The sequence below is a fragment of the Macrobrachium rosenbergii genome, chromosome 43, assembly GCF_040412425.1.
Source record: "Macrobrachium rosenbergii isolate ZJJX-2024 chromosome 43, ASM4041242v1, whole genome shotgun sequence".
Classification (NCBI taxonomy): domain Eukaryota; kingdom Metazoa; phylum Arthropoda; class Malacostraca; order Decapoda; family Palaemonidae; genus Macrobrachium; species Macrobrachium rosenbergii.
The window spans coordinates 13,432,540-13,458,281 of NC_089783.1; the positions used below are offsets into that span (position 1 = coordinate 13,432,540).

Genomic DNA, 25,742 nt, shown 5'->3' on the forward strand with positions numbered 1-25,742 from the left:
GGAAAAATTATGACCTGACCCTTCTCAAGCGATCCAGCTTTTGTGGTTCGATTACGGATTTGAAAATAATTTTTGCTGAGCTGCACATTCTGGAAGAGGTGCCTCAAAAGGAGAATGTTTTTTTTTTTTCACAGTGAGGGTTCATTGTATTGTTTTATGCCGAAAAATACGTCAAATCCTTAGCATAACGAAATTATAAACTGAAGCCTTCACGCTTTGAAAAACAATATCTATTTTGCATCTATCATAAAACGACAACAACAACATTAAATAATAATAATAATAATAATAATAATAATAATAATAATAATAATAATAATAATAATAATAATAATGGCTACTGCCTACATATTAAGTATAAATAGACGCATACTAATGCTGGCACACACACACACACACAAGTGTATAAGCATGAACACGATAATATACCTAATGAACGCACGAAGATACGCTAACATGTACGCAAATACCTGTCAATGAATTATCATATCTTTCCGTCGGATGACCATTTCCTTATTGTCCTTATCTGTTGACCACTGTTACCTGCACACACTCCGGCCGCTTATTCCGTTCGAGCACCCGAAAACACTATTATTATCCCAAACCTGCCTTGATTTTCACGAAATTTGCGGAGGGCAGTCTTCGGAGGCTCATCTGGTAAGGGTTTCGGTCGGGGAATGACGATGTTATCCGCGATAAGCGAAATTTCGGCCACAAAGATGTCTTGCATGGCGATTTTTATCAACAGCCAACCAGGACAGGTGATCATTATCACCCGCTCGGCGAAGTGGGTGACGAAGTATGCCAAAGCGATTTGCGATGAAATCGGCTCTTATAAGAAATATTAAATAGACCTAAATAGATTACTCTGTAAAAAAAAAAAAAAAAACCTGAAGCTGATAAGAAAATTGAGGAACAGGTCGTGCCCTTCAGCTGGTTATAAGCATTTATTCGGTAATCACCAAACTATTCAAATGATGAAATCACTGCAAAGCCCAGCGCTAGTTTCTCTTTCCCAACATTGTCAACCAGATAATTTACACCGACGGGCGGTTTGCGAGTATGAAATGGCTCCATAAAAATAAGACAAACACGAGCTCAGTCTAACTCACTAAGTGGTAGTGCGAGTATTACGGTAGCGGGTCGCTTAGAACAAGTGTAGGAGGAATCGTTCACTTATAAACGCCAAATCTCACACCGGTATAGGCCAGAGGTTAGTTGATACAATAATAACGTTAGCGATTTGGAAATCAACTCTTGTGGTATTTGAAAGAATGTGTGCCATTCGCTGTCAGGACACAGTAGTGGCATCTATACTGTGAAAACTCGACTTAAAGTTCATTGTCTGCTTCTGTAAAGCGCAGGAAAGCCAACAAAGTATAGTAACACAGGTGGGGGGGGGGGGTGTTAAATATTAGGACGGTGTACAGGCGCACGGGATTTGACTGACCCGCGAAAATCCGTCTGACTAGGTTTATGTAGCTTTCTTCATGACTAGCATTCATACATGGTAGTGATTATAATTGCTTATTACCGCTTAGGTTTTTTTATAAGAATCAGTAAGGGCTCTTTTGAAATTAGAAGTTTGTTTTTTCTATGTTTTAAGTGTGTTTTCAACGAATTCGGTCTTCAATTCTATTGGAATTCAGTAGGCCTACTTGTAGCTGTAGCCCCCGCCATTCATCTAATAATGAAGACTTCCAGTAGAAAACCAGGGTTTTTTCGGTTGGCCTGGGAGACGAAGGAGCTTCAGGGATAGTGCTGTCATTGTACCTCACACGATGTACATAGGCATTAATTTTTTTTTTTTTTTTTTTTTTTGCAGCGTCCTTGCGGCCCCTAGCTGCAACCCCTTTCATTCCTTTTACTATGCCTTCATTCATGCCCTCTTTCTTCCATCTTACTTCCCAACCTCTCCTAACAATTGTTTCAACATTATTTTCACCAGTTCTAGTTCCCCCTGGAAGCCCCAACCTATGTTACAAGGTTTCGGGATACCATTAATAGGGTACATATTATCTCAATTTTTTAGACCGTAAACCAATCCAACAGGCTGTGTACCAGGTACTGCCCCACCAAAGCCTCTGGGGCACCCTTGTAACCTATGTTATAATATGTGAGAATGGAATTTAGGTGGATGCATTCCAAACTGACCCCCCTAGCCTAGACTAACATGTCACTTTAAAAACTTTAATACACTATTATGTACTTGGGCTGGGCCTATTAGCTGCACATTAATCATAATCCAAAGATTTAACATCGGGATCATCAGCCAATTTAGATCCCTCTTCACATGGTTTCGGAGGCACTCGTTGACCAACTGAAAGCAGAATGCAAGAGACTTGCAGTGACAAAAAATATAAAGCTGGTTGTCCAAGTACTTGGTGATGAAGATCAGCTAAGAATACTCTGTCGCGCATACTCCGACCAGTTACTAGGCTATTATGCTTTTGGATTAAAGGCATAAAGGTAGCAATATCACATCAGTTAGGCACTGAAGGGTTGTTAATAATCGAAGGTGTAAGCCATAATCTCAGAATAGTTACTTTGAAACTTGTAAATATCGTGAATAAGATTAACCTACAAGCACGAAATGTTGTAAAAATAGAATCGCCATGTTTCAGAACACAAACGTTGAATGGTAATTTGCCAAAGACATTGTGAAGGCAGATTCAAGCCCAGAAAATGATCGTTGAGCACTTTTTGTAGAGGCATCAATTTCAAGACAGCGGCTTATAAAGGAAGCTGTTAAACCCTTCAGCTTGACTGCGTATGTGCATTTTATGCCCTTTTACATTACACCTGAGGAAGCTGGTATTTGACCTAAAGGAATAAAAAACACAGGCATGGACATCTTGAGTTTTGATTTTGGATAGATTGCATTAATTAAATAAAGATAACATCCAGAAACCTTAATCTGGTGGTTATCATAAAAACATTAGCGGCCATTTCAATTTTCTGTTGGCTAATGTTATTTTTTGATAAACAGCTAAAGGTGAACCACACTCTTAGCTTCATGCTTGCATCGCCAACCAAACGATTTTGCACTTAGCAGTCCCACTGTGACTGCACAGTCTACAGTTCAGCTCTCACCTCTGTTGATGAACAGAGTCCAGAGATCAGCATTAGACCATAATCTAGACCAACCAACAAGAATATACAGGATTGCAGCCTCCAATAGATTAGCCGAATAATCCTTTGTGTCTTGTTAAAGAAGGTAGATGGTCCCATGGATTCAGAACTTGGAATTGTCCTTCAAGTTAGGGGTGATGTTTTTTCGCTTATTCCTATTTCCCTGTTCGAACGACAACAGACAGTCCTAAAGAGTGAGGGTTCAATTTACTCTGTAAAGTTGTGGCACAACAGGGTTGCTCTTTATCCCGTAGAACTGAATGTTATTGGCTTGTGGATCTGAATATTCGGTATCTCTTTATCGTATTCGCGGGGATGACCTAAAAGAATAATATAAATGACGTAAAATTCTATCATAAATCACCTTCAATTGTTTTTTTTTAAGTAAAATGTGCAACGAAGACAATTATAATCAGTATATTTTTGAGAAAAGGAAGACATCTGGACCAGATAGGTCTAACCTAACTTATTTAAGTTTACATGTACAATGACATACCTAGTGAAAGTTGTACCTATAGAAAATTGTGAATTAGATATTCGGCTTTTTCTAGGCGTTTTTTATATATATATGAGATTATGTGAGATTTTTAAAAGTGGCGGATTTCAAAATTTGGGATTTGGTCCCACAAATTAATTTCTATTTCCCTTTAAACTGCCCACCCGGTTAGCGGTCCTAGTACGAGGTTGTAAACAACTTTCGGTTGTTAACATGGGCCATCGGGTTACCCTTAAAGGTATTTTCATAGAATAGTTTTTGACTGGCAGGTGTTAAATATCAGAATCAACATCCATGAATGTCTATGTATACTGAAAATTTCTCTCTCTCTCTCTCTCTCTCTCTCTCTCTCTCTCTCTCTCTCTCTCTCTCTCTCTCTCTCTCTCTCTCTGTTGTGTGGCGCACCGCCAATTCATCATTCCTCGAACGCCTTCTTTTGCAAACACTCAAGTCTTTAAGGTAATCCAATAATTTGAAAGCGCTCTAATACGTGTGGGAAGAATCACGATTCTCTTCAGTTCCCCTCCTTTCTTCTTTAATAAAAGATCAAAAATATTTTTCTTTCTTTTCGACAACAACGAGGCGGTAAGAGATTTAATACATGTAAATACTCACATTAAGAGAGTTAAGATCTTCCACGCCCCTCGCGCACTATACCGTGCTGAATTAGCTCTTTTCAAGTGCAAAATTGATCACGTTTATACGCAAAAGGGGTTTCAGCTATTAAGCCCACTTATCAAAATATTGGAGACGACGCGTTATTTCTCTAAACTGACTTGCGAGACGTCGCGCTCTGATGCCTCCGACTTCGCATATTGGATGTCGCATTCTCAGGAAATGGTTCTCACGTTTAAATACTGACATCATAAGAAAAAATATTGATATGATCATAAAATCCAATTTACGTATTATTTGAACTTAAGCATTGAGATTAATGGCCCTGTTCTCCTGAGCGAAGGCTGACGGGACGGACAGTCATGTCTGTCTGTAATAGGCTATTAAATATTCATAGAATATCAGACCGAAAATTATTTTTTATGTAAAATTTTCTTCATATTATAAAGTCCATACTTTGTGGCATGCAGAAAGGAACTGTAATCAGACATGCAAGTGAAGCATATAGGCTATTTGAATCTAGACAAATTGTAAGTCAGGCTAGAGAGCATTTGTACACTGCGCACCAAGACTATACAACAAAATACCGCCTGAAGTGAAGAGCATACAAGAAGAATGCAGATTTAAAAAGGAACGAAAGAGACTCCTATTCTGCAGGAGCTACGATACTGACGAGAAAAACTGAAAGGCAACTACAAAATATAAGAAGCGCCTTATTTTGAAAACGTACAAGGGCCCGCCAGAGAGGGCATTATCCCTGTGGAGGGCTGCACATATAAACCAAACAAAGTGTACGCACTTTTTCTGTCCGCCCTTAAGTCTTAAAATTACTGAGGCTAGAGGGCTGCAAATTGGCATGTTGATCATCCAGCCTCCAAACATCAAACATACCAAATTGTAGCCCTCTAGCCTCAGTAGTTTTGATTTTATTTAAGGTTAAAATTAGCCATAATCGTGCTCCTGGCAACGATATAGGATAGGCCACCACCTGCCCGTGGTTAAAGTTTCATAGGCCGCGGCTCATACAGCATCATATCGAGACCACTGAAAGATTGATCTGTTTTCGTTGGCCTTTATTATACACTGGAGTGGCTGTACAGAAAACTCGATTGCGCCGAAGAAACTTTGGCGCATTTTTTACTTGTTTCTTATTGCGCTGATAATTCTAGGTCTTTGGTCACTGTCCAGCTAAGGGCGGCGAATTACCCGTGTTTTAGTCCCCGCTCAAAACTGTTAGCCCGCTCAAAACGCCTAAGATTCTGACGGAAAAGAAATCTTTTATATACTCCACTTGGTTAAATAATCGAAGCAGACGAGCCCCATCCAGCCACCCCACCCACCCCGTCCGAACCTTCCGGAACCCGGGATCTCTTTACACTGACCACTGGCTAACCATAGTGCATTACCAGCAATAAAATACAATGACTTCCCATCGCCTAACTAACCACATCCCTCAAGTGGCCCTTCCCAATGGCCCTGATAGCGCAGTTAAGGAAGCAGGGAGCTCGGAGTGCTCCCTGTTTACACCAAACGAAATTGCTATTTATGTCTCTCAAATGGCTGCTGGCTGGGGGTCGATGACCTCCCCTCCTCTGCATTTTCTCAGCCTGCCAAAGAATTCAGAATTAATAAAAAAAAATATATTGTACAAAACGCGGTCTACTCCGTAAGGCGGAAATCGTCGTCATATATTTGCTGTCCTGCCGCTGCGAAGAAGCAAATTGGCCGAGGGCTGGAGGGTTCAGGAGAGAAATTAGCGGCTCAGCAGCTGAAGCAGACGAACCCATCTTAATCAAGGGGGAAGTGCGCTGCAACATAGCGGAAAGCTCTAAATAATCCCGGTGTCACGGCAACCATCAAGACTCATTACTTTCTGGGGAATTTCTTCTACTCCTCCGCCTCTTCCTTCTTCTTTTTCTCCTAACTTCTCAAAACACACTCATGAATTTAACGTTTTCCCTAAGAATTTTATGCCGTGCTTCAACTCCGTTCAGTAAATAGCCACAAAATCGTCCTCAGTTCCGTTGCTCACCTAAGGCACCTCCAAGGACGTAATTGCTGAAAAGAGCTGTCTTCGAAAGGTTCAGAGTCCCGTTCGGTGAAAAAGGCAATTATCAAAATGCTTCCCATGAATTTTTAGTACCCTTCAGCATCGATGATTCTGATTCATATAATAATAGTGGAGAAAACACAAGCGACTGTAATTAATAGGAAACTGTAGGTTTACAAAGTTATTACTGCTGCAGCAACTTCCTGGTGGGATATACCGTATAATGGTTATTATTGTCTGGTACCATATCGGCATCTCAGGTTGAATGATTCTTTAAAGGAATAAATCTTGATATATGTGGTTTCTAGAAATAAGTTTCTACTTTCTTCCTTTGTTTTAAAAAACCAGTGCCATTTCAGAAGATTATTTACTTAAGAAGAACTTCTCTATCACTTTCCCTTTGCAAGTTTATATATCTTTGTCAACTGTTTTGATAGTGTGATCATGAGCAAAATAGTGCACTGTGTAATATATGACAGTTCTTCCCTTCGAACTCTCTGATTTTATGAAGACTATTCGTACCACATTCAAGAATCGGACTATAGCATGACTTGAGAAAAACGGATTGCACCATGAGAGTGGCACTAACATACCTCATCTTAGAATACTTAAGATTTTCTCATAAACGTGATTTCCATTATATATATATATATATATATATATATATATATATATATATATATATATATATATATATATATATATATATATATATATACGCATATGTTTATATATAATTATATATGTATATAAATTATATATGTATATAATTTTACTGCGATAGGTATTTTTAGGCTCCAGGTCAATGTAAATGAATAAAAAGAACTGAATATAAGAAAATATACTTTGAGACCACCTCTTCAAACTAAAATATGTTATTAAAAGATCCTGGACTACTGTTCTTTGAAGAAAACTACGAGTCACCCAGATACATCAAATATATATATATATATATATATATATATATATATATATATATATATATATATATATATATATATATATATATATATATATACATATATATATATATATATATATATATATATATATATATATATATATATATATATGGATAGACAGATGGGTAGACAGATATTTATATAAACGCGTGCACACGCACACACACATACAGTATATATATATATATATATATATATATATATATATATATATATATATATATATATATATATATATATATATATATATATTTATTTATATATATATATATATATATATATATGATATTTTTGTGTGATTAGTGATCTTCTTCAGAGAACAATAGTCCAGGATCTTTTAATAGCAGATTTTAATCTCAAGAGCTTAAGTTAAGTATACCTTAGTTTTACCAGACCACTGACCTGATTAACAGCTCTCCTAGGGCTGGCCCGAAGGATTAGACTTATTTAACGTGGCTAAGAACCAATTGGTTACTTAGCAACGGGAAATGAATTTCTATCAACGGAAATAAATTCCTCTAACTCTTCATTAGTCGGCCGGAAAGTCGAACTTGGGCCTAACGATTGCAAGACCACAACCCTACCGACTTGCCCAAGGAGGTGCTCTCAAAGTATATTTTTATATATTCAGTTTCTTTTTATTAATTTACATTGACCTGAAACCTAAAAAAATACCTATCACAGTAAAATTATCCATATATTCTTCTTGGAGACAACTAAAGAGTTGGCGTATAATATATATAACATGCATACATGCTTGTACAGTACTGATGCAATTCCTTTCTCCTGTCAGGACGTCACTGCAGAAGACGAAAACCGCTCCGTGATAGACACACCTCTTCAGACGAGCTATGGAGTGACGTGGCGTGTCTTGTGTCCTCAGCTCATTGCAGTTGCGGCCGAAGCTTCATCTAAAACTTGGGGTACGTTTGATCAAGCAGAGCTGTTTCTAGACCATAATGTGCAATATGTGTAGTACGCAAGGTACAGGATTTACTCAGCTTGTTTTGAATAAGATACCAAAAAGGCCTTATAAATAAGGCATAATTTTCTTTGCTGTTGGTGTGTCAAATTTCTGTGCTACATAACGGTCGTCAGTCAGCATTGGTGTCACTCGCATGTGTTGCAGGTTAGGTTAGGTTGGGTTAATGAGTGTAAATAAATTGTTGCCCAGCTGTTAGATAGGCTTATGTAAACGGTTAGATGGTTAAAAGATGAAACTTTAGAGAAAGGGAAGGAGCACACCCATCTCCTATTTTCTTAGGATTATTTCATATTTTTTCACACTTTTGGTGATGGCTATATCGTTCAGTATGTTATACTGGCGTCAGCAGGCTCATCAGTTTTTATTTTACTAGAGAACTCGAATCTGGCATTTTCCAACCGGGTGTACATAATCACGCCGCTTTCAGCTGTTTGCTCTTATCTCTCTCTCTCTCTCTCTCTCTCTCTCTCTCTCTCTCTCTCTCTCTCTCTCTCTCTCTCTCTCTCCGGTTCAACTCGTGCATTGTTCTTCCCTTTTGCAGCTCAGGAACCATGTTTGGGCATTCATTGTAAACCTTCTCTACATAAGCAGATAGCCCTCATACACAATTTCTTATGAGAGATCTTTGTCTTCTTTCCTCATTAATTATGAGGAACATGGTTAATGCCCGTTGCTTTGTCTTATCGACCTCATTACTAATGGAGGTAGCCATTGGGACGTAAGGTTCGTGACGGTTTCTAAATGCTAATTTATTTCTAATCATTATTCATACTTTTCTGGGAGCTCCGTCTTTCGTTTCTCGGGGAAACCTCTAGTCTGGGGATTTGGGCCATCTGTGGCTGCCATCGAGATATAGAGTTGCTTATTCTAATACAAATTTGTTTCCGAAAATTCTTCCCCTTTTCAGAATGTACATTATTATTATTATTATTATTATTATTATTATTATTATTATTATTATTATTAGTTCAGTCATAGTAATAGACTAGAAACCCAGTTCTGCAGGATGCGTGTATCTGGCGATGATTGTTTTGAGAAAGATGTCGACCGCACAGTTTACTATCTGGCATCTCACGATTAGTCAGTGTCGCTGCCTTGACTTTTAAACATATATAATTCTCTCGTTTCCCATTACCGTTTGGTTTATTTTCTGTGCTTTTTTTGCATATATAAAACGCAGACTTGGAGAAATACTTTTGAGAGGACAGTCGTATGTCTCACATGCACGTATGCTCTCAAACTTAGCATAAATATAAGTCATTTAGTATCTGGGAAATTTTAGTACTGAAATGATTCTTTACGAGCAAAATTCTTGTCTGAAAGCCCTTTTCAGATAAGGTCCTCATCGCGAGCATTAGAATATTTGATTTCTTTGTTCTCTGCTCGGTGTTCCTTGTCGCAAAGACATCTTTGCTTTATCTCGCAGAGGCAGAAAACCTGGGGGATCATTCAAATAAGCGATATCATTTGCAAACGAAAATAGAACCATTAAATAAGAGAGCGAGGAGACTTAAGCACAGCATTCAAATTGCTACTTGGAAGGAGATTTTCTAAATGAACTCCCTCTGCCCAGGTAAAAGTTCTAACAAGGATTCGAAGTTAGAATTCTTATCTTTGAATGATAAATGAATGCAGATACATGAGTAACAAGACGACACTTTCCTTCTGGGATAAAAACAGATGAGTTTCTGAACAAAAAGCAGAGGCCATCATAAACTTTCAAGTGAGAGCACGATTTTCGAAGTAGACGAGGACGTATAAACAAGATCAATAAGCTGGAGCGATGTTGAAACAAAAACTGAAAATATGGGAAAAAATACAGCAACTGTCCAGGCTTATTCAAAACGTTAGCATCATGCATGGATGACAGAACAGATCATTCTACTGAATCGGTTTCATTGATATGATTGCTATGTAATGGTTACGATAAATGGTGTGGCTATGAATCGACTATTGAGAGTCGATATGCAGCCGTACAAAGACCAAGAAAACTACACAACTACCAAACGTGACTGAAACTAATGTCGAGTGATCGTGACTCAAGTGGTTGAACGGGAATCTTTGGTTAGAGGATTATTGGTCATATAAAATCATTCACATAAACAAGGAAGATTAAACTTTCGCTTGACTTTCTTGAAATAAGAATTTTAACTTTCAGCTAGGACAAGAAATTATGCTTTGGGGAAACGAAGCTTGAAGGTCCTCACTTTTCCCTCCGGCAACTTCGGAACACCCGTCAAGCTACCACCTCAAATATTTACCCTGTGCAGACTCAGAATTTGGGATTCTCCCACTTCTTTTTACGATCCTCTTATGATTTCTATGATCGGCCACCTTTATCATTGCCTCATCCTTTCGGGGTTTGCGCACCAGTTTTTTCCTTCATCAGGTTTCTAGTTTTCTGTAAAAGAAAACTACTGAGATGGCTATTTGTCTGTCCGTCCGCACTTTTTCTGTCCGCCCTCAGATCTTAAAAACTACTGAGGCTAGAGGGCTACAAATTAGCATGTTGATCATCCACCGTCCAACCATCAGACACACCAAATTGCAGCCCTCTAGCCTCAGTAGTTTTTATTTTATTTAAAGTTAAAGGTAACCATGATAGTGCGTTTGGAAACGCTACAGGACTTACCACCACCGGGCTGTGGCTGAAAGTTTCATGAGCCGCGCTCATACAGCCTTATACGCTGTACAGAAAACTAGATTAGCTACCATATATAACGATTTCAGATTGCCTGCCCTGTCGTCCTCTACATTAGAACTATCTGACTTAATCTCATGAAATTTTGCTTTCAAAATAGTGCGACCGTATCAGGATTTAAGTCTGCATTCAAGTCTCCTAAAACTGTAAGAGCCTCGAATGTCATCTTAGATCAAGTTATTAGGGCAAATCTACACTAGGTTTGCTATGTAGATGAAGATGATAACTAATGGTTATTTCTTTTGATGAAAAATATTGAATACCGAAACTTACGTCTTTTATTTTTTTATTCATACATCAATAGAACCCGAAATTTTGCCTAAGAAAGAAAATTAAATCGATGGGAAAAAGGTAAATTGGTGACTCTGGGATTGCCTCTTTTCTGTAGTAGGCTATGCCCTTTTTTATCGCTATCTTTCTTTTTTTTTATCAGTACACTGTACTTTTGCTTGTTTGTCAGTTTTATCATTACTATGTTCTCTGTCATAAAAAGAGTGAATTGTACTATTATATTTTTCATTTAGGTTAATAATTAAGTACATTTTTCTTAGAACTGCAAGTGATGCCATACGTAAAGTAAATCATGCCTCTGTCTTCGTAGACTGATATTTTAAAATATTTCTGGTGACTATATTATCAAGGACATCGATATATGTGAATACTAGAGCAATAACTTCTGGTCCAATGATATTCTTAAAGTTTTGATGATACAAAAACTTTACACGGATGAAATGTTTTTTTTTTTATATTTAGAATCATCGGGATATGTGAATACTAGAGCAATAACTTCTGGTTCAATGATATTCTTAAAGTTTTGATGATACAAAAACTTTACACGGATGAAATGTTTTTTTCTTATAGAATTTAATATTTCTTCGTTTTTATTTCCACTGTACTAATTCCTTACATTCCCTTAACTCGCGCCGTCGACCGAATGGAAAATCAACATTGTTTGTCGGTACTTGCCTCTTGTGAAAGAGATCCGCGGTTCCTTTAATTAACCCGTCTCGCATCCCGTTACCCGTAAGAGCAGGTATAACGGTATGATAAAAACTAATTGGTGGTTTAGATTGAGTAGCAACATTCTGAACGTGTTCTTTCCGAAAGTAGTATTCTGCAGTTTCAAAATCCGTAGTAATTTTCGTCTTAATTCGTATAGTTTTCTATAAGTTCTTAACACACACACATATATAATATATATATATATATATATATATATATATATATATATATATATATATATATATATAATCCACACACACACACACATATATATATATATATATATATATATATATATATATATATATATATATATATATATATATATATATTATATATATATAAGCTATTTGGGCATATTTTCTCTCCTATGCAATTTCTATTGAAGGCAATGGCATAGTTCGTTGATATTATCTTCTTATCAAGAATGAATCAATCTATACTTCTTTTTCTCTTCTGGCAAGCTTCTCAGGTACAAGGAAAAATCATTCGGTTCTTTCTATTTATTTTTTCTTTATCTAGTCGACAGAGCGTTTCCCCACCTTTATAGGCGGCTTCATCGGGACTGGATTATAAATTGACATACACAGTTTTTATTACTGTATGTGCATGTTTGAATTTCAAACATGTCATTGTGGTGCTGAACTTCCATTGGTTGACGGGTGTCATTCTATCGCTGGTCATATGGGTGGCAGCATGGGCATGGTTGGCACCCCATAGGAGATGCCCTTTGCTGAGGCTTGCATCCATGGCATGGGCAAGGGCATAATTCCCGTCTCTGGCAGATAGTCTTGATTTGCTTTGTTGTCGGTAGCCATGCCCAGGTGTGTTTCGTTGCTTATGTCTCCCTTCAGATTCTCATGGATGTAAGATCATCGACCCTCACCTGAAGGAAGCTACCCGCCAGCTCTGGGAACATCCAGACATCATTGTCAGAAAAGGTGACAAGATCACTGTCTGTATCGTCATGGAACATGAGGAATATGACAGTAAAATGGACAGTATCCCGAGGGACCCTACAAAATTCCAGTCCCTAAGCAAGGACTCTTCCAAAAGCCTGAAGAGAAACCTGAATGCTATAATTAAGAAGATGAATTCTCATAACAGAACTGCAAAACTGACTACGGTTATCGGAGACTACAGGTCAGGATATTGTTACGGCACTGTCAAGGCTCATAAGGCCGGCAACCCATTGCCCCCTATAATTGCCTAAGTTAACACTCCTGCTTATGAAAAAGCCAAGACTCTGAATAAGATCATCACCCCTTACATCCCTAAGGGGTACTTAATGGTTTCCCTGGTAGAGTACATCGATATTTTGAATACTGCGTCTACAAGCTCTACCATCGCATTACTGGACATAAAAAGTCTTTTCATGGATGTACTGGTGGACGAAACCATCGATATTATTTTAAGGAGAGTCTGTCATTTGGATGCCACACCCCAAGACACACCAGAAGATGCCTTTCGATCCCACATAGCATCCTATTTGCCAATATGTACGTGGCAGATGTCGAGGAAAGAACATTCAATTCCCATCTGAAAACGAAGATATATGTCTGATATATAGAGAACATCTTGATCACCATCAATACTGACAAGGAAGCCCACTCGCCCACAGTATGCCTTGAAGAGGAGCTCTAGCCTAAACTTCACTATTGAATATGATGTCGAAGGCTGACTTCCCTCCTTAGATGTAAATGTTGAGAAGAATGGAGACAGGTACGATACTACTGTGTCCCAAAATGCAGCTAATGTGGGTCAGTGCCTTAACGCCTGTGAGGAGGGGAGTGCTCTGACACTTACAAACGCTCTGTGGTAGCTGCATATGTGAGACATGCAATTAGCCTACGTACTGCTCCACATGGAAAGCTACTCATACAGAGCTCAGATGTGTTAGGCAGCTCCTAACTAATAATGGATGTGATAGCAATCTAATAGAATGTTGTATATGAAAACAGTTGGATGTGTACACCAGCACACCAGTGATGAGGTCTACCTCACCGAGAAATATCATGCTGTATTACAAAGCCACATATCACAGAAAGTTCAAGGATGAGGTCAAGGCCAGGAAGAGAATAATTGAGCAGTATGCCAACTACAAATCCTGACAAGGGGATTTCCTTCTGTGTCTACTGTTGCCTTAACCTAGTCAGTACCCTCGTAATGTGAAATAGCATCACCCCTTGTAGAGAGATGTGGGAGTTGACCAACATAGCATACAAATTTAAATGTACTGACGGGGCATGTCAAGCCATCAGCAATTACTACATAAGTCACATCACTTCCACTCTACATAAGCAGTTGCAAGCTCACCGCAACCAACGGGAAATATTTCAACACTACGTAGATGACCATGACTGTAAGCCGACACTGGAAGAATGTATTAGAAAGCACAGAGATCGTGCATACAAAAGCCTGGTTCAACAGATTGCAAGTAGCAGAAGCTGTAAGTGCAAGTCAACAACGACCTGTGTTAAATATACAGAGGAACATGGACTTCATACTCCCTTCTTCAAGGAAACCACAGGACATCCCTGAGAATCCGAAAGGAGACATGAGTCACAAAACACCCCTGGGCATGACTACCAACAATGAAACAAATCAAGACTATGTGCCAGAGATGGAATTTATGCCCTTGCCCATGCCCTGGACACAAGCCTCAGCATGAGGCACATCCTACAGAGTGCCAAGAATCCCCATGCTGCCACCCAGTTGTCCAACGAGAGAATGACATCTGCCAGCCAATAGAGATTCAGCACCCGGTGACATCATGATTGAAATTCAAATGTACGCATGTAGTATTAAAAATTGTGTATGTCGATTTATAACCCAGTCCTGATGAAGCTGCCGAGAGAGGTGAGGAAACGGTCCATCGACGAGAAAAAAAAAGTAAAAGGAAAGAATCCCGAAATATTTTTCCTTATTCCTGAGAAGCACCCGGTTGGTCAGCTAGTTTATAGTTTATATATAATATATGTATAAACTATATACTATATATATATATATATATATATATATATATATATATATATATATATATATATATATATATATATATATATATATATATATATATATATATATATATATATATATATATATATATATATATATATATATATATATATATATATATATATATATATATATATATATATATATATATATATATATATATATATATATATATATATATATATATATATATATATATATATATATATATATATATATATATATATATATATATATATATATATATACATCAGATTCTTTTTAGTCTTTCTTATCGTGATGTACTTGTCAAAGCATACTTAATATATGCTTCAAGCATAATGATTGAGGTTACCAGGGGGAATATTTCTATTTTTAAACAAGGATATATTTTTCGCGAGGAGGAAAGTTTTTCAGAAACTTTTAATTTCCAGAGTCAATGTTGCGTAGATAAATTGCAACATAGTACCGAAGAAAGATGAATGACCTTACGCTCGACTTATTATAGTTAGCATACATATACATTCTCTCTCTCTCTCTCTCTCTCTCTCTCTCTTTCTCTCTCTCTCTCTCTCTCTCTCTCTCTCTCTCTCTCTCTCTCTCTCTCTCTAAATCAACATAATACGTGATCTAAATAATTACTGACGGGCCTCCTGTGCTTGCCGCTCTGTATTAAAAGTGCATAATTTCCAGAAATCATCTGATTTCTGCTGCTTCGACATCAATTATGTACATTTTCATATATTGGGTTTGAAATATGGCTGCGTCCTTTCACAAGCATTCTTCATTAAAATAAAATTTTCTTGTCTTCTGGAGCGCATTTCTTTTTTCACTGACGCCTTCTGAAGAAGGAATTTGAGTTAATCGGAAACCTTTTCAAAATGAGAGGAAAAAACTTTTTTCTTAGCAAAATCACCATTTACTGATGCAATGATATTTTATCCAAATATTACTTTTCTGACTGTCCCATTTATCCAGATATTACTGTGGTGACTGTACGCTAACTAAAGTAAGTCTGTAATATAGCGTAAGGTAATTCATCTTTCTTCGGTACTATGTTGCAATTTAGCTACGCAACATTGACGCTGGAAATTAAATGTTTCTGAAAAACTTTCCTCCTCGCGAAAAATATATCCTTGTTTAAAAATAGAAATATTTCCCCTGGTAACCTCAATCATTATGCTTGAAGCATTTAGTAAGTATGCTTTGACAAGTGCATCAAGATAAGAAAGACTAAAGTATCTGATATATATATATATATATATATATGTATATATATATATATATATATATATATATGCATACTAGCTGACCAACCTGGTGCTGCCTGAGAAAACTCTGAAGAACTCAGAAAAATTTTCTGCACCTCCTTGTACTGACTGTCCCTTTTGTCCAAGAATTACTGTGCTGACTGTTCCTTTTGTCCAAATATCACAGTGGTGACTGTCCCTTTTATCCAGAAATTACTGTACTAACTATCCCTTTTATCCAAATATTACTTTTCTGACTGTCCCATTTATCCAGATATTACTGTGGTGATTGTCCCATTTATCAAGGTATTACTGTGGAGACCGTCCCTTTTCTCCAAGTATGACTGTACTGAGTGTCCCATTTATCCAGGTATTACTGTGGAGACTGTCCCTTTTATCCAGGTGTTACTGTAATGACTGTCCCATTCATCCAGTTATTACTGTAGTTTTATCTAGATGTTACTGTGGTGACTGTCCCTTTTATCCAGGAGTTACTCTAATGACTTTCTCATTTATCCAGATATTACTGTGGTAACTGTCCCATTTATCTAGATGTTACTGTGGTGACTATCCCTTTTATTCAGGAGTTACTCTATTGACTTTCCCATTTATCCAGGTATTACTGTAGTGACTGTCCCATTTATCTAGATGTTACTGTGGTGACTGTCCCTTTTATCCAGGAGTTACTCTATTGACTTTCCCATTTATCCAGGTATTACTGTGGTGACTGTCCCATTTATCTAGATGTTACTGTGGTGACTGTCCCTTTTATCCAGGAATTACTCTATTGACTTTCCCATTTATCCAGGTATTACTATGGTGACTGTCCCATTTACATATGCATTATTGTGCTGACTATCCATTTATCCAGTAGTACTGTGCTGACTGTCCCTTTACCCAGGTATTATTTTGCTGACTGTCCCTTTTATCCAGACATTACTGTGGTGACTGTCCCTTTTATTCAGGTATTACTGTGGTGACTGTCCCATTTATCCAGCTATTACTGTGCTGCCTGTCCCTTGTATCCGGGTATTACTGTACTGACTGCCCCTTTTATCCAGGTATTACTGTGGTGACTGTCCAATTTATTCAGATATTACTGTGGTGACTGTTTCCGGATATTACAGTGATGACTGTCCCATTTATCCAGGCATTACTTCTCTGTCTTCCCTTTTATCCAGGTGTTAATGTGCTGGCTGTCCCTTTTATACAGCTATTACTTTGCTAACTGTCCCATTTATCCAGATATTGCTGTGTTGGCTGTCCCATTTATTGAGGTATTACTGTGGTGATAGTCCCTTTTATCCAAGTGGTATTACTGTTGTGACTGTCCCATTTATCCAGGTATTACTGTACTGTCTGTCCCTTTTATCCTAGGATTACTGTGCTGACTGTCCCTTTTATCCTAGGATTACTGGGCTGACTGTCCCTTTTATCCAGGTATACTGTGGTGACACTCCATTTTATACAGGTATTACTATGGTGACTGTCTATTTTATCCAGGCATTACTGTGGTGACTGTCCCCCATGTACTACTGTGCTGACTGTTCCCTTTATCCAGGTATTACTGTGCTAACTGTCCCTTTTATCCAGGTATTACTGTGGTAACTGTCCATTTTATCCAAATATTACTTTGGTGACTGTTCCATTTACTTCACACTTTACTGAAACACCCCCACTAATCCTAAACACACCCCCAATTAAACCTAAACACACCCCCACTAAACCTAGAAACACCCCCTGCTAAACCTAAACACACTCCCTGCCAAACCTAAACACATCCCCACTAAACCTAAACACATGCCCCCTCTAAACCTAAACACACCCTGAACCTAAACACAAACCTTGATACAGAATTATTAACCACAGGAAAGAAAAGTATTTTCAATAATATATCTCTATGGTAGAGTTTTTTTTACCACATAAGTTGCAAAGGGAAGGGTTAGGGGAATGGGGTACGGATTTGAAACCTACCCTATTATCTAAGTTGGGTCAAATGATGGCCACGTGCCATATTTTGTCTAGATCGGTCAAGCAGTTACTACATAAGTTACAAAGGGAAGGGGATGGGGGATGGGAAAGGAGGTACAGGTCTGAAACTCAATCCATTATCTAAGTTTGGTCAAATGATGGCCAGGTGCCAAATTTTGTCTAAATCGGTCAAACAGTTACCACGTAAGTTACAAAGGAAGGGGAAGGGGGTACGGGTTTGAAATCTTCCCTATTATCATGCCAAATTTTGCCTATATCGGTCAAGTGGTTACCACATAAGTTCCAAAGGGAAGGGAGAAGGGGAAGGGGGGAAGGGGAAGGGGAAAGTGGTACAGGTTTCAAACCTACCCTTTTATCTAAGTTGGGTCAAATGATGCCCGAATGCCAAATTTTGTGTAGATCGGTCAAACGGTTACCATATAAGTTACAAAGGGAAAGGGGAAGGTGAACGGGGTACATGTTTGAAAATTACTCTATCATCTAAGTTTGGTCAAATGATGGCCATGCGCTAAATTTTTCCCAGGTCGGTCAAGTGGTTACCACATAAGTAACAAAGGAAAGGGGGAAGTGGTATGGGGAAGGGGAAGCAGGTACAGGTGTGAAACCTACCCTATCTTCTAAGTTGGCTCAAATGGCCACATGCCAAATGTTGTCTAGACTAGTCAAGCAGTTACCACATAAGTTACAAAGGGAAAGGGGTGGGGAAAGGGAAAGGGAAGGAGGTACAGATTTGAAACCTACCCTGTTATCTAAGTTGGGTCAAATGATGGCCACGTGTCAAATTCGTCTAGATCAGTCAGACGGTTACCGCATAAGTTACAACGGGACGGGGGAAGGGGGATGGGGGAATGGGAAGGGGAAGGAGATATGAGTTTAAAACCTACCCTATTATTTAAGTCGGGTCAAATGATGGCCACTTGCCAAATTTTGTCTAGATCGGTCAAGCGGTTACCACATGAGTTACAAAGGGAAGGGGGAAGGGGGTACGGGTTTGAAACCTACCCTGTTATCTAAGTTGGGTCAATTCATGGCCACATAAATTCCAAAGGGAAGGGAGAAGGGAGATGGGGGAAGGGGGAAGGGGAAAATGGTGCAGGTGTGAAACCTACCTATAATCTAAGTTGGGTCAAATGATGGCCATGAGCCAAATTTTTTTCTAGATCGGTCAAACGGTTACCACATAAGTTACAAAGGGAAGGGGGAAGGGGGAAGGAGGATGGGGGAAGGGGAAGGTGGGTACAGGTGTGAAACCTACCTATTATCTAAGTTGGGTCAAATGATAGCCATGTGCAAAATTTTGTCTTGATCAGTCAAGCAGTTTTCACACTAGTTACAATGGGAAGGGGGAAGGGGAAGAGAGCACGGATTTGAAACCTAGCCTATTATCTAAGTTGGGTCAAATGATGGCCATGAGCCAAATTTTTGTCTAGATCGGTCAAACGGTTATCACGTAAGTTACAAAGGGAAGGGGGAAGGGGGATGGGGAAGGGGAAGGGGGTAGGGGTCTAAAACCTACCTTATCACCTAAATTGGGTCAAATGCTGGCCACATGCCAAATTTTTGTCTAGATTGCTTAAGCGGGTGCCGCACAGTTTACAAATGGAAGGGGGATGGGGGAAGGGGAAGCGGGTATGGATTTGAAACCTATCCTATTATCTAAGTTGGGTCAAATGATGGCCACATGCCAGATTTTGTCTAGATCGGTCAAGCGGTTGCCCCATAGTTTACTAAGGGAAAGGGGATGGGGGAAGGGGAGGGGGTACGAGTTTGAAACCTACCCTATTATCAAAGTTGAGTCAAATGATGGCCACGTGCCAAATTTCGTCTACATCGGTTCAGCAGTTCGGATTTCTATAGCTCACAAACATACATGCAAACACTCACTTTTATATATGATATATATATATATATGTGTGTGTGTGTGTGTGTGAGTGAGTGAGTCTGCGTGTCTTAGCACGCCTCTAGTATAACTTTTACAAACTAAAAACGTTCTACGTAGAAAATATATATAAAACCTTACCACTACGCCACCGAGAGCTAAGAATTGGTTCTCACCTCCAGATCTCGTCTAGGACATCCGGGTGTGGATAGGAATGAATTTCGCGGTTCTTGACATTGAAATGCCAGTGACTTGGATGTACGTAAATCCTATTAAAATGCAAGGGAAGCTCCGGGAATAAACAATAAGATATACCTCCTTACATCAGTAGAAGCTATTGAAATGGGTACATAGAAATTATTCCCTTGGAATACTAAACAAGATAATCTTCAGCGCGTTCAAGATGGTTATAAGACTGGCAGGGTTTTTAATCCTCTCTTGAAAGAAATTTGCTTTTTAATCATTCTTCCTCAAAGTTTAATTCACTGTAGAGATATATTTCTTGAAGGGATTTAAACTCTTGACAAGACGTTTAATCCTTAGACAGACGTGTCGGAGAGCGCATTATGATGCATTAATTTTTGCAATAAGACGATGACACGTTTGAAACGGGGACGTAATGACCAGAGCTGCTTGTGGCGCCGTCGGTTTGAAGTTCGTTGTTGATGTAAGAAATGTTTTATTCTCACTGAAATTTTACTTATGATGTAAAATATAGATTTGAAGGGATAATGGATTTGCAGAGCGAATGTTACAAAAGACAACGTAATAATAAATAGAAATCAAATGAATAGGAAGAAAAAATATAAACACATTAAACACCTGCAATACAATGAAGATTTTCTGCACCAATTTATCCTATTTCCTTACAGCTGATTCTAATTCCTTCTTTGATCCCATTCTGTGCGTTTAATAAACATGTAGTAAAAGGTTATCCATTCTTTGTGTTCTCAGATCAGATAAGATTCAGCACAGTAAAATAAAAGGAAATTTCAGATGTAAAATATCCAAGAGGACAAACTTTTTGCGAACTACTCCCGTCTCCTCAGCTCGCGACCCACAATTCCTTGCGATTATTGGACGTCTTGCGGATGGTCATTCAGACTGACTGTTCCGTGACGGTATAATTTCCGGTGACTAATTAAATTTCCTTACCCATGTCGAGAGAGTTGTCGGTCATAATCTAAAATTTTCTGTTACATGCTCCATTGAATGCCAATGACCAATTATATTCCCTTTCACCTAAAGGAGGTGGGATTCTGAGTGGAATTTTCTGATTTTTATCTAGTCGAATTCTCCCCCGATCTGAATTATAGGCAATTTACCGTTATTTATTCTTCGAGATGTGGCTTTCCCAAAATAATTTACCTTGATTCTGTGTTCATGTGATAACGTCCAAAAAGGAAATTTGTTCAATGCATTTCGATTCTGAGCTTTTTTTGGTGGTAAACGATGTTTAAGCGAAATATGGTGAATTTTTGTACAGTACAAATCTTAAAATTTCAAAGAAAAACTGAATCTACGGTCAGGCTCTAAAACAGATGCAGAAATTTTACTGTTTCTTATCTATATTTTTATTGGTTATTTTTAACTGTTAACAAGTTTCGTTTGCAATTTACTTAGCGTATCATGCTTGGATATTCCATGAAAATTGCAGCAATACTTGTCAATATGGGTAATATCAGATAACTCTGTTCGAACATCTGATATCGAACATCCAACCGCAAGGCTGTCTAATTAAGTTCTTCGATCCTTCTTCGATACATGTCCTTGTAATGTAACCTCCAGGCAAAAAAAAAAAAAAATAAAAAGCTGAAGTGTGACCCGCTGCACAGCCTATAAAATCATTGCTTCCCCACATTTTATAACAACATTTTTTGCTTTATTCAAATCTAATGCTTATGACCTCCCATTCTTACTGTTAGGGACTTATCACTCTTGTCATATTTACTGGGACCTTCTCTTTACCATCTCTAATAATATGGCCTTCTCACCGCTCTGTTGATTTTCATGGGAATTTACGATGTTTACCACAACTGTCGTGACCTCCCAACATACCCCACCCATTTTCAGTTTCTATGGGTGACTTTCCATATACCATTCTGATCGAGGTCTCCCCCATCTGCCATCTCTAGTGTGGCATCCCATCTCTTCACCATCCACAATGGGGCTCTCCCACCTTTACCATCCCTATAGGGTTTCCCATCTTTGCCATCATAGATAGGATAGCCCTGCTTTCCTAACACATATGGCAGTTCCTCTTTATATATGCGACCCTTCCAATTGGGCTAATTTATTAACCCGCCCCCTCTCTACTATGGGACATGTCTGCAATTTTTTTCTTAAATGCATGTCTCCTTAGGGAAGACTTCCCCGTTTGCCATTTTCAGTAGTTTCACTTCATGTTTTTCATCTTCATGTAGGCCTTCTCAATTTTCACTGTGCATCTCCTATTTGCCATTTACTGTGTAGCCTCCTGCTTTATACAATCTCCAGTCGGACCTCTTCCTGTTTGCTGTTCCATCTATTCTTTTCCCTCTTGGTATTCTCTATAAGAGCTTCCTACTTGCCATCTCCAATAGTCCATAGCACTCTCCAAACGTCAAAGCACTAGTATCACTTGTCATCTGGATGGATGGATGGATTTAGATTTAGCCAGCCTTGTGGTGGCACGGGCTCTTGCTATTCAGCAGCCCGTAACTGATGATTGAGATTCTACTGATAAAAGAATACTTAAAAGTTCATGTAAGTGCAGTTTCTGGTGTGGAACATGCCTCCACTGGTGATACCATTCGGTCCAATTTAACCACTGGGCCAGAAATGAAAGGGTGTAGTGGGAGAGAAAGTGTCATAGCAGCAAGTCCCAGTAAGTAGGAGAAGCTGGGATGGAAGGGAGGAATTGTATGTTGCAGAGAAGGGATGGGACTTAAACGTCCCTTACATGATCATCTATAATATTTCCTCCACATTCTGCCTAAGGGGCTTTCCCATTTGCCGTTACAAGTATCCCTATTCAAAGGGGCATCCCTATCTTTTCCAGCTCCAGTATGTCTGGTCCCTCTTTGCCCTCTCCAGTGCGGCTTTTCATTCTCTGGCTGCAGTAGGGCTCTTCTCGTGTTTGCCATCTGCAATGGGTGGTTGCCCTCTTTGCAATTTCCATTGGAGCATTCCCATGGCATCTCACCGTTCTATCATTTCTATTGGATCTTTTATTTGCCCCCATCATGCCTTTCTCTCTTTGCCCTTTCCAATACGCTCTTTTCTATTTGCCATCTCCAAAAAGCTCCTTCCCATTTGCCATCTCCAGTGTGGACTTCTGCTCTTTTGCCATCTCCTTTGCAGTTTTACCCATCACCACTTTTACTTTCCCAGGCCATAAGTCAGGCGGGGGCCGGCAACAATTAGGTTTGCATGTTATTATCTCGCCCGTCAGGAGGGCGGCCCTGTCATGCTTGACTGAACCAGAGCTCAAGGTGGGCGAGGGCAGGGGCCCTCTTCAAGTATGAGCTGGTAAGGGCGAATTTTAAGAGAGGCTTGCGTTCCCCGTGGGTGTTTGAATAAGACGAATCCTTCCTAGAGAGAAAATGAAGAAGAGGGAAACAGTGAAATAGCGAGATGCTTTAGATGCCTTGACTCCAGTAGGAAGACATGAGAAGACAGATGATTTAGAACTTAAAGAAAAAATTAATGAAGGAAAAAAAATTATAATAGAAATAACTCGTTAATTTCTTATTCATGAGAATGTTTTAGAAAACAGATTCAGTTCAGAAGATGGGGGTTCGAGGGTAAGGGATTTTATCAGTAACCCAATGCCACAACAATATCCAGTTATAATATTAATAACGCCGTTATGATAATAACAGTAACCTTCAACCCTTTCTCTACCTGTTACCCAAACAACATTAAATTTCACCTTGTTATTCCTAGAAGCGCCAATCGGCTTACTTGCCTCGCGTTAGCATGATAAAGAAGGGGCCTCGGCGAGGAAAAGAAAATAATAGAAATATAAATTGGTTGTGTAAATCACAAGAGAGCGTTGCTTAGCCATCCCAGATGAATGAGAGCCGAGCACGAACTCCAGAGATATTTCAATTATTAAGGATATACAATGCGGCGAGATGACTGATCTCCTTCGCACCTGGGACCGTCTGTCTTTCTCTCTCTCTCTCTCTCTCTCTCTCTCTCTCTCTCTCCTTCTTCTTCTCACACACACACACACACACACACATATATATATATATATATATATATATATATATATATATATATATATATATATATATATATATATATATATATATATATATATATATATATATATATATATATATATATATATATATAAAAATTTCTGACTCACGTCGGGATCAACCCAGGTCTTCCAGGTGGAAGGCAAGGGCGCTATCCACTAGGCCATACAAGTCTAAAAGAAGCTGGAACCTGAGAGCAACTGCACCCAAGGAATTACCTGGGCAAGCTAACTGCTTGCATACCAGCTGAGTCGGGAAGTTGGGGAAAACTCGCTGGTATGCAAGCAGTTAGCTTGCCCAGGTAATTCCTTGGGTGCAGTTGCTCTCAGGTTCCAGCTTCTTTTAGACTTGTATGGCCTAGTGGATAGCGCCCTTACCTTCCACCTGAAAGACTTTTAGAAGCTGGAACCTGAGAGCAACTGCACCCAAGGAATTACCTGGGCAAGCTAACTGCTTGCATACCAGCTGAGTCGGGAAGTTGGGGAAAACTCGCTGGTATGCAAGCAGTTAGCTTGCCCAGGTAATTCCTTGGGTGCAGTTGCTCTCAGGTTCCAGCTTCTTTTAGACTTGTATGGCCTAGTGGATAGCGCCCTTACCTTCCACCTGAAAGACCTGGGTTCGATCCCGACGTGAGTCAGAAATTTATTTCTGTTCCACACGTGATTGTGTGTTGATTATTTTATTATATATATATATATATATATATATATATATATATATATATATATATATATATATATCGTTGTTTCTAAACTGGGCAGCGATTCGAATCACACTGGTGACGACTCGCATATCAGTTATGATTCACCTTGGGTGAAGGTTATTCCCCAGGTATGGAGAACTGGATATTAAACGACATTTGTGGCTTGTTGTTATTAAATAAAAATGTCACGGTGTATGTGGCCAAAATTCATAATTACCTATCGGCTGTCGTGGTGGAGGTCGGTTGATTTTGATTCTAAATACAATCGAGTTTTCTGTACAGCCCCTACGGTGTCTAACCAAGGCCACCGAAAATAAATCTATCTTTCGGTGGTCTCGGTATAATGTTGTATGAGCCGCGGCCCATGAAACTTTAACCACTGCCCGGTGGTGGCCTATCCTATATCATTGCCAGAAGCGCGATTATGGCTAACTTTAACCTTAATAAAATAAAAACTACTGAGTCTAGATGGCTGCAATTTGGTATGTTTGATGTTTGGAGGGTGGATGACTAACATACCAATTTGCAGCCCTCTACCCTCAGTAGTTTTTAAGATCTGAGGGCGGACAGAATAAAGTACGTACGGACAGACAAAGCCAGCCGGCACAACAGTTTTCTTTTACGGAAACCTAAACACTGATTTCAACAGGCGTATGTACAGCAGAGTCGATATCAACTTTTACTTCTCTTGATGGTTCAGTGGTCTAAAGCTACTGTACGTCATTGTT

At 38.9% G+C, this 25,742-nt stretch overlaps 1 protein-coding gene across 1 annotated transcript in view; it reads left to right on the forward strand.

Annotated features, from left to right (window-relative positions):
* Positions 1–1,124: 1,124 nt before the first annotated feature.
* svp (COUP transcription factor 2) overlaps positions 1,125–25,742 on the forward strand; it is a 598,839-nt gene continuing 574,221 nt past the window's right edge. Inside the window, exons 1-2 of the mRNA XM_067086585.1 lie at positions 1,125–1,213; positions 8,049–8,178. The gene's annotated coding sequence lies outside the window, so the exon portion shown is untranslated. The remainder of the gene's footprint in view (positions 1,214–8,048; positions 8,179–25,742) is intronic.